This window comes from Culex pipiens, chromosome 3 (assembly GCF_016801865.2).
Source record: "Culex pipiens pallens isolate TS chromosome 3, TS_CPP_V2, whole genome shotgun sequence".
In the NCBI taxonomy this organism is placed as follows: domain Eukaryota; kingdom Metazoa; phylum Arthropoda; class Insecta; order Diptera; family Culicidae; genus Culex; species Culex pipiens.
In genome coordinates, this window is record NC_068939.1 from 125,739,480 (window position 1) to 125,746,447 (window position 6,968).

The 6,968-nt window shown below is 32.9% G+C and overlaps 1 protein-coding gene across 1 annotated transcript in view; it reads right to left on the reverse strand.

Moving 5' to 3' along the window:
- LOC120428641 (uncharacterized) overlaps positions 1–5,101 on the reverse strand; it is a 146,006-nt gene extending 140,905 nt beyond the window's left edge. Inside the window, exon 1 of the mRNA XM_052709603.1 lies at positions 4,892–5,101. The gene's annotated coding sequence lies outside the window, so the exon portion shown is untranslated. The remainder of the gene's footprint in view (positions 1–4,891) is intronic.
- Between the last annotated feature and the right edge of the window lie 1,867 nt (positions 5,102–6,968).

A 6,968-nucleotide genomic window follows, 5' to 3' on the forward strand; every position in this document is an offset into this window, starting at 1 on the left:
TTTAATTAATAAATTTTCAAACCAAAATATGCGTAATTTTAGTTTTGGAAATTCAATTCAAAACATGGGCTTAAGCGCTCCTAATTAAAAACAAATCCTTAAAATATAGGCAATGCCACATGAAACAAATAATAATAAACTCACAAATATCAATATAATGTAAACTGAGTTGAAATTGATAGCCCGGGATAAAGTAAATCTTTCCCTGTTCCTGAGGGAAAACCCGTGAAGAGTATCGGGGCCGGCAGTTACAAAACGGATTCTGTGACAGTTCATTAATCAACCTAATGTTAACATGTTAAGGTTTATGTTAACATTCCATAGGTTGTCTCCCTAAGGTGCAGGTTTGCCAGGTTGCCAGATAAATCTGGGAATGCCAGACTTTTCAAGTGTCAGCCAGAACAAAGATTCACCCTTCTCTGTGCCAGATTTTTCACGTAATGCACATTTCAAATAACATTTTGATTATTTTCGTTTTTCTTCACGAAAATAAAAAAAAACTACATTTTAGAGGCTATAAAATCAGTTAAACCATCTGAATTCTACAAACTTTTTGATTAATTTATATTCTCCCTCCCCAGAATTCAGAATTATTAGATTTTCGTCTGACAGATTTTTCCAGATTTTTAATCGATACTTTGCCAGATTTTTAAAATTTTGACCTGGTAACCCTGCAAGGTGTCTTGATAAGGTCCAGTTTGTGACTACCTTCCCTTTACTAAGCAATCGAATCCAAAAGGGAAATGATCACCAGTTGTGTTAGTCAGAGTCGGGATTTGATTTGATTTGCCGTATTGAGTTACTTTTTAAAAAGGTTCTCTAGTACAGTCCAGACTCGATTATCCGGAGGTCTTGGGAAAATTTCACAGAGAATAATCAAATCTTCGAAAAAAAATGTTTTTTTCGTTGTCATATATTTGATTGTCGAGCTTAACCTAACCTACGGTAAAGTGATTTAATCTTTTTAAATCAAAGATGGTGGCGTAAATGGCGGTGATGAAATAATGAAAAAATGCATTTTGTTATTTAATAGGCAATCACCACTCAAATTTGACTAAACTGAGGTATTCGAAGTTTATGTTAGAAACATGAAAATAAAAAAAATCATGATTCGATTATTTGAACTCCTACACAAATTTTCGGATAATCGAAACTTCGGATAATCGAGTCTGGACTGTATTATAAGTAAGCATTCGAACCCCAAAAAAATAAAAATACACTAAAATTGTAAATTGTGGCCAAACAAATGGATCGGTTTTCAACTTAAAAATTGAAAAATTTCGGCCTCTGTGCTCTCTTTTACTAAGCATTTTGCATCAAAAATTGATTTTAATAATCTTGTTTGAATCTTTAATTTTAAATTTTCTAAATTACAACTATTTCAAAAATGTATATCTCCATCCTAAACTACAGCACAAAAGATGCCTTTTGTAGTCTCGTAAACATTTAAAAATTTCTTTTAGTTATAAAAAGCATTTTTTTTAATCAGCAGGTCTGTAAAATTGTATAAATCCTTCTTGTAATGATGTAAAAATGGCTTCTTTTGACAAAATTTCATCCGAATGAGAAAAAAAAAAACAAAATTAAAAATCTCGAAAAAAATACGAAATTCTAGAGAATTATTCAACATTTAAATTCTGAACAATCGGATTGACCGTCATGCATAATTTCAACGTAATTTTTAAATAATCAAAATGTTAGCACACCTAGTAAGAGCTTTTGTTCTAAAATTGTTCTGATTTTTTTTTTAATAAAGAAACATTATTTAAAATTTCAAGTCCAATTTTCTAAATTTTAAAGTAAAAAGTTTCACAATATGCTTCATTCATTTAAAAAATGGGAAAATATCAATGAATTTATGAAAATACACTTTTCTCCTAAAGTTGTATGTCTTTTTCCAATCTGTGGTCTCAAAATTCTAAATTTGCAAAACAAAATCTTATAGTCTCCTATTTGATTAAAAATTTAAAAAAATTATCTTGATACAATATATTGAATTGATGACAATCAATTAAACAAGTCTTTTTAATGAAAATTTTAATCTTCAATCATTTTTTTGTTGTTATAAAACAATTTGAATTGAAATTTCTATATGCTTAAAACATTTAATTAATATGTACTTCATCGAAATTCATTTTCATCGAAAGAACTTGTACAATTTGTTGGTATCTATCAAGAATACATTGTGTGTGGTTATTTTGGTTACTTTCATTAAATTTTAATTTATTTAATATATTGATAGAAATTTTGTATATTTTTTCCAGCGTAGTTGTGTAGAAGTTTTGAAGAGTTTTAAATTTTGTTTTATTTTATTTTGATGAAACTTTTTCCATGCTTCCCCAGTTTTTGCATACATGTCTTTATACAATTTTGGTTATTTATATTTAATAAATACAAAATGGATACTTAAATATTTAAGAAATCTGAGCAATGTTCTACGAAATCGGTATTTTTTCTTAATTTTAATTTTTGTATTTTTTAATCCGGCTGAAACTTTTTTGGTGCCTTCGGTATGCCCAAAGAAGCCATTTCGCATCATCATTAGTTTGTCCATATACTTTTCCATACAAATTTTTGAACTAGCCATACAAAAATGATATAAGAATTTTCAAAAATTTGGTGTCTTCGGCGAAGTTGTAGGTATGGATAAGAACTACATAACAAGAACTTCATATTTTTAAATTGAAAATCGGACAATCAGTAGTCGATATTAGAAAATTGTGGGTTTTTTGGGTGAGACTTAAAAAACATCAATTACCCTGTTTTTAAATCTTTTCATGGAAATATCTCAGCAACTAAGGGTCGTATCAACAAAGTTCAAAAAAGCAAAATATAGATAATTTTCTCAGCTTTTCAATTTTCAAAGCTGGGCAAACATGGGCACTAATTTAAAAAAAAATTACTACGATTATTTTCAAAAAAATTACCTAAAAATGGTTATAACTTGAAAACGGTGCACTTTATCAAAATTTCACTAAAGTACTTTTTGATTGCAAATTTGATTTTACATCGAAAAATGAAAAATTGATAAATTTTTGCGACCAGTATTTTGATTTTTTTTTTAAATCGGTTTTGATTCAAAAATTCATAACTCGGTCAAAGATTTTTTGCCCATTCTGGAAATTTCTGAAAAGTTGGCATTTGATGTCCTCTAAAACACATCAGAAAATAAAAATAATAAAAAATAGTGTTTTTTTGCAAATCAAGTTTTAGTGACAAAAAGTGAAATTAAAAATCACCTAAAAATTTATTACCGTGTATCATTTTTTTTAGTGTAGTCCGAAGACACCAATTCGATCCAAAAATTCCTTCAAAAGATACAGATTTTTAAAATTTCATATATCATTTTTGTATGGACAGCTGCCAAATTTGTATGGAAGAGTACATGGACAAACTAATGATGAAAAGGTTTCTTTGGGCATTCCGAAGGCACCAAAAACGTTTCAGCCGGATTAAAAAATACAAACAAAATCGTATGACCGAAATTTCAGAGAATTGCTCATCTGTAAAAAATTGTAAGTAAATTTAGATTGATTGAGTGTCTTCGACAAAGCTGTTAATCATGACTGCTGAAGAAAAAACGTTTCTTGTTTTTTACATGTTAAGGATTGCAGGACTGTAAATTTGAATTTCTGGCAAAATATGAATTTTAAAAAGCATCGAAAAACGGTTTTATAAAGCATAAATTTATGACATGGTGCAAAATCAAATTCGGAAATCGAAAATTACCTGGCGGTTTTGTTATAAAGTGATCCTTCTTTAAATTTGTAAAATTTTCTTTGCTTCTCAATATAATGTAGATTTTTTTGTTTTCTATTTATTTAAAAATGCTCGAAATTCTTCACTTTCACGTTCGTCCCATGCTGTGTACTCAATAATTTAAAAAATCTATTTATTTTTTGAAAAAAAAAAAACTTTGTTCAATCTTTTTTTATCTATTAAAAAAAAATGATTGTACTATAACTGCAGCATGCAGTTGATTTTTTTCGCTTTGGGTGCATCAAACTATTTTTAGATTCATATTTAAATGCTTTTATAACTTACCATACCACGGGCAATAAATCATATGTTAGTAAAAATCGACTTCCAAATAAAATTCACATAAATCCTCTAGTCCAGACTGTGCCAACATAAATCAATTATGCACGCTGTAAACCCCCTCAACCGCCAAAAATGTGTTCACCCTCTTCAAACCAGTTTGTAACGCATAAATCCATTGCTCTTTCATTGCCCAATTTGTCACCAGCAAATTTCGCGTAAACACCCTCCTCGCTGACCATTACAAATCTTGCCGAGCTTTTCTCCACCGTCCAGTCCACGCCAACCTGCAAACACCTCCGAAATTACTTCACTTTTCATTGTTTCATCAACCTCTCTCGGTGGTCAGTGGGAAAATTTCTGCAACATCTTCTTCTGCTTGTTCTTCTTCTTTCGTCGCCCCATCGCTTCCTCGTGCACTAATTTAAATCATCACCAGGTTGGAGCTTTTCTTGGGCCCTAACTTGGTCGGAAAAACAAAAGACCTGCCCGCGCGCCCTGGTCGTCACTTATAGTAGTCACACTGCAGTGTATTGCTTCAGCCGTACTTCCAATAGCATAGCACTTCTGAAGTTGGTTGATATTTAGGCTCCAACTTCTCTCGACAAGATCTTCTCCAAGTTGCATCACATAGTCACAACACTCCACCAACCAACGTTTCTTGGTAGATCTACGACCTAGCCTATCCGCGCGCTAAGCAGAAGCTGCAGAAGAATGCAAATCAGCACCTTAAACGCCTCAAGGGGGAAACTAGTAGAGGGTGCATCCTCCCTCAAACCACACACACACAAACTCACAAACTCCTCCAAACCAAGCAAAACGAACAAAACGATCGATTTATGGCATTTCTTACCGAACACTGAACACTGAGCGCCCAAGTACCGAACTCTACTACGGTGAGGCACTGAACACCAGGACCGTCGCCAACTCTTCTCCAACGACAACTCAAAGAACGTCAGCGGGAAGAAGATGCGGTGAAAATTCTAAGCTCCTGAAGATCAGGAATTGAGCGAGCGCGCGCGCGTGTACGACACGACCGTTTTCGGTGAGGATTCGTTGGAAACTGATCGTCGCAAATGTGCCGGGTCTACTACGACGGCGACGTCGATCGGCGAGATCAACGTGTGACACTACAGGCGTTGTTGTGGTAGTAGCAGACTAAGTTGATCTCGCGCGCGCTCTCTCGTAGTAGGCTAGTAGTGTACGCACGCGACTCGGATGCAAAGCATGGAGATCTTTAAACGGCTGCTGCGATCGGTGGTTTCTGAGAGAGAGCGAATTTGGGGAGTGAAGGAGATATGCCGGCTCACTGCGTGAGCTTGAGTTGTGAGGGAGTGAGATAATCAATTGGGGGTTATCGGCTCACTAGATTTAAGTTTGGTGAGATGAAGGAGGAGCGAGCTTTTAGAGAAAGAGAGTAGACAAAACATTTTAAAATATTAACTCGTTTCCTGAGGAAAAGCTCATTTGTATAAGATAAGATTGTTTTCACAATATTGTGTAATAAGCCAGACAAACGAAAAAGTACGTATTTTTTATCTGTTGGCCGCTGGTTATCAATTTTCTATTTTCTATCATTCGATAAAATATTAATATTTAACTAACTTTAATGTTTCAAAAACCCCTGATATGAGCTCCACTACTAATCAAAATATGTTATCAACAAATATTGGTATATTTAGAAGAGTGTAACAAAATGACTGTGCCTAAATCCAAAGTTTGAGCTTGATTGGACGTAACAGAAGCTGGCCTGAAATGGCTGAGAGTTTTATATAGATCAAATTTAGAGGAGGTTTATAAAAAAAACACTGCCAAAGTTTAACCTTGAAAATATGACATTTTTAAAATCACTGACAAAGTCAAGTAAAACAAAACAAATGGCTTTTTTAGCAAATTTCTAGATCAAGGTTAGTCTAAAAATGGGGATGAGTTGTAAAGGATTAAAGCGATGAATGGAGAAGCGGATTCGAGAGCGAGAAATGAAACAAGGGGTTTCCAGCATCGTGGCAGACTGGTCACTAATCCGGAATTACTTGGAATTTGAGCAAGTAATTCTGTAATTCCGGATTTACTGAGTAATTCCAGAGTAATCCTGGTAATTCCTAATAATCCCAGTAATCCTGGTAATTCCATGATTCTTGTTTGTGAAAACATACTTCAGAAAATAATAAAATATTAAAAAATAACTGTTTAAAAGATAATTTCGATAAACCTTTTATAATTCTATTTATTGCCTATTAATTTTCATGTATGAAACCAAAGTTACAGCTAGTACGGGATCATCTGGTTTTTGGTAAGTAATTCAGTAATTCCAGAATTACTCCGCAATTCTGCAGTAATTCCTATAATTCTGGAATTACCTAGTAATTCCGTAGTAATTCGAGTAATTCCATAGTTACTCAGTAATTCGTGTATTTCCCATTAATTCAAGTAACTACTAGTAATTCTTAAAAGGTAAATCGGCAGAATGCATTTTGCTTTTCCTTGATGCTTTTTATGGTTGTAAGAAGTACAGAGCGGATTCGAAATGTCCGCCAATTTGGATGCTCTCTAATTCAAATGTATTCGGATGAAAAACACTCAAACGTCAAAATCAGTTGTCAAACTGACGTTGATGTTTACCACATTATTCGATGATTTCCAAGTAGGGCGTCCAATTTTCCAGGGTTTTGAGTTTACCGGAAAACGGAAAAAATATATTTTTTATCCCGGGAAATTTTTGAAAACGTCATGAAATCTATGTTTTCTTTATATTAGTTATGTTTTTAAAATCAAACTATTAGCACAATACTATTAAAATCAATCTAAACAGGGATAGCACTTTTAGATAGTTTTGAAGATTTTTTTTCTTCTTTGTTGTGCTTTGAATTTTAAATGCACTCAAACGCCAAAATCAGTTTTCAAAATGATGTTGATAATTACCCAATTGT